Genomic DNA, 3,903 nt, shown 5'->3' on the forward strand with positions numbered 1-3,903 from the left:
CTGTGTGTTGTCCTGCAAAGTGCTATAGAATTGTGTGCTAGACTACTTTTCTATTTTTTAAATTGTTTTACAGATTTTGACGGTGATGCACCCTATCATCCAAAGTGATGCTCCCGAATCAAAATCCTAAAATTCTACAATCATGTCCAATCTTCAGAATGGTGAAATCGACCTAGGTAGTGCTAGAAAATGTGAGATTGATTCAAGAGACTTCAATTCTATATTTTCCAACTTGTCTTATTTTGTGTATGCACTTTTCTATCATTTATTTTCTTTTATCTTTCATTTGAACATTGATATTATAACCATAACTTTTGATTCAATGAAATTCATGCCTTCTTTTCTTAGTTATGAGCTAAATTTCTAAGAGATTCATTTATGTGGATACCCTAAGAACTTATGGTTTGAACAACTGCTAATGCATCTCTTTCTACTTTGACTTGTACATTTTCTTTGTTGATTTTAGTGACGATGTGTTAAATTGAATTGGTTACTTAATTTAACATACTAGTAAAGTTTTATTGTTGAGACTATTAGGATATAATTTGATGTCACAAAGGACTACGAGATTAAGAGCCTAGAGATAGGGCTGTCACATACGCTTAGAAATAAGGTACACCGTAGGATAAAGAAATTGTATGGAAGGATCTAAGATTAAGTTAGCGATAGAGATATAGGTCCAGCTACTTAGGCTCCTAAAGAAACTTGATACTAGACCGAATAGGAGATGCTTTATTTCCATGTTAAGCCACTGTCGACCTGATGCGGCCGCAATATCGCTCAATTCATAATCCGTTTTGGTTGAAACTAGACTAAAATCCTTATTTATCAAGGATTGTTTTACTATTTTTCATTCGAACACTCACACCAACCATCACTTATTTTACTTTGTTACCATCAATTTTGTTGATCACATTGTTTAACAACAAACTAAACACATCTAGTCTCATAGGATATGATACGTGAAAATATTCTCAAGTTTTATTACTTTTTCTTTATGAAAAGTTTTATTACTTATTGACGGTATATGTTTGCAAATAGACCATTCTTATTACATTTTTATCACTCAAATACATTTGGTCGATTAATAATTCATCTGATGAGAATATGTGATATTTTACTTAAATAGTTATAATATAATTGAAACAAGAGCAAATTGAGAATTATCTTAAAATTAAATATTTCACCGTTAAACAATAATCATGTCAAATCTCTTACTATATCATAAATTGCATTTGATCTAATACAATAGAAAAACAACCCTAAAGAAAGGTTTTGAACTTTTAAAAAAAATATTCTAAAGAAAGGTTTTGAACTAAAAAACAAAATCTAAAGAAAGGTTGAACCGAAAAAAAACGTAAAGAAAGATTTCCATATCATAATGTATCCAACTATGAAAATAGAATTTTAAACTTAAACTTTCCTTAAGCAACTAAATATATGTATTGGCTTTAAAAGAAACAACCATTTTTCCATTTCTTGAATACAACAAATATATTTTAGGGATATTTGAACCTCCGATCTCAAGCATTAGAGCATATGTTAATCACCACTATATGCCTTAGCTATTTCATTTAATTAATTAAAAAATAAATTTAAATAATCCATGGAGCATCACAACAAGATTCACCTTCCTTTTCTATAGTCCAATCATAAGAACTTTATAGTCAAGTGTGCTTAACTTGGAGCAATCTTATGTTGAGTGACCTCCTATAAAAACCAGATGACATTATCAAGTCGCGGGTATTGAATCTGGGTATTAGAGCAAAACCTCTCTCAATAAGGTGTGGGTTTAAGCATGTGAGTGAGAACGAAACATGTTTAAAGGGCCCGTGTTACCGTTAATCACTGTTATATGTCTTAACTATTTTACTTTATTAATTAGAAAATAAATTTAAATAACCCATAGAGAATCCTAAATGTTTTATTAATTAGTAAAGAATATATATATATATATATATTTAAACGTGCGTGCTACTCCCACTAGCCAATGGGCTCAAAACCAGGAGATTGTTTGGGAATGGGCAGCCTTTAACAACCTTGTTTAATAATCCTCCTTTAGCTATTTGTTTATTAATCTATTGACCATATAAAAATAAGTATGTTTCTTTTTATTTTATTTTTGCTTATTTGACCAGATTTTATTGGGGATAAATTAAGATGAATTCAATTTTTTTGAAATATGACAGAAACAAAAAGAGAAGAGTTAGTGGCTTAATGCACGGAATGTCTGTCATGTGTTTTCCTATCTTTTACTTAATCATTAAATTAATTAATTGAATAAATATCCTCAAAATATAATTTTTGTTCACTTTCATGGATTCCCACTATGTATTTCTTTTTCTTTCTTTCTTTTTTTTTGGGTATAATTTTGTGGTGGATTCAATTTTCTTTTTCTTCATTGGTCTGTTCTTCTCATTTTTACACTTTTCTCGAGATGATCGTCAGCAATTTTGTCCAATCCAATCATCGCTATGATTTTCAATATATTCACATGTGAGATGTAACTTCATATTACATTAATTAACTAAAAGCATTAGTTAATGTAATATTGTGCAATATTTGTATCTTTTTTTATAGTAATTTTTTTTAAATAAAATTCATGTTTATTTAATATAGTATTATTCAAAAAGCTCAAACGAGTATTTGATTAACAAAATAAAAATAAAAAAATTGTGAAGATCATCTAAAAAAGAAGATTGGAGATCTCATATTAAAAAATGTAAAAACCTCGTGTAATCTTTAAAAAATACACGAAATACTTGTCTATTATCAATTAATTTTGAGATTAAAACTATCTACATAAATAACATATATTTTTTATATTTCGTATGATTTTTTGCAAAATTATAAAACGCATGAAATACCAAAATTTGAGTTTTCGTATCTCTACCAACATTTTTCTCTCCTAAAGTAACAAATTATATCATTGGAAAAAAAAAGTAAATGTCAATAAAATTAAAACAACATTTATCATCTCACAAGTATCCCTTCTGCTAACAGTTTAAAAGGAGAAAACATAATATCATTTGAAAGATTGATGATTTCATCTCATCTCATGATGGTTGAACAAAAAAAATAAAAAATTTCACTTTGGTCTTATAAATATGTTAATTTCTTAAAATAGTTAGGCGTCATTCTACCTCCATCATAGTTTAAAATCTTTATGAGTAGTTAATAATAAAACTATATTGGATGTTATAATAAAGTATGAAGGTATAGTTTATTTATTTTGCTATAAAAACATTTAATAGCATCTTTTATTAAAGCTATAGTATGTTTATATGGCTAAAATAATATGTTATCTTTAACTTATAATAGCACTTTTTTAATGCTAGTATAGTATTTATAGCTTTATAGTAAGGTTATTTAGTCTTTTTTAATAGTTATAATTACTATAATAATCTTTTGATAGCACTTCTTTTTTACTGTAGACATTTTGTTATAGCTTTGCTTATGACTATAAAAGGTACAATTTTTTTTTCTCAACAATAATACTTTGTATATCATTCTTCATATTTTGTTAAAAATAAACTCATGACTCAAGCTCAACCCACACATATTAAATACTTCATAGAACATTAAATATCATGACTTTCATTCATAATTGAAATTTTATAAATCTACTAACGTTACAAAAAAAACAATATAGTCATTTCCTAGAACAAAGTATACAATTGATAGAAAATAAAGTAATGTGTCTTTCATGTTTATTTTTCTAAGTAAATAAAATATTAGCCAACAAAATCCTCCAACCATCCTCATGAGCAACATACATCAGTCATCAAACCACATCAACAGCCTCAAAATGATCATCCACTACGTATGTTAAGTTAACAATATAACAACAATTTAGCATAGCAAGATCACATCGTTGATCAATTTATGTATATTAATGGAATG

The sequence above is a fragment of the Benincasa hispida genome, chromosome 6, assembly GCF_009727055.1.
Source record: "Benincasa hispida cultivar B227 chromosome 6, ASM972705v1, whole genome shotgun sequence".
NCBI lineage: Eukaryota > Viridiplantae > Streptophyta > Magnoliopsida > Cucurbitales > Cucurbitaceae > Benincasa > Benincasa hispida.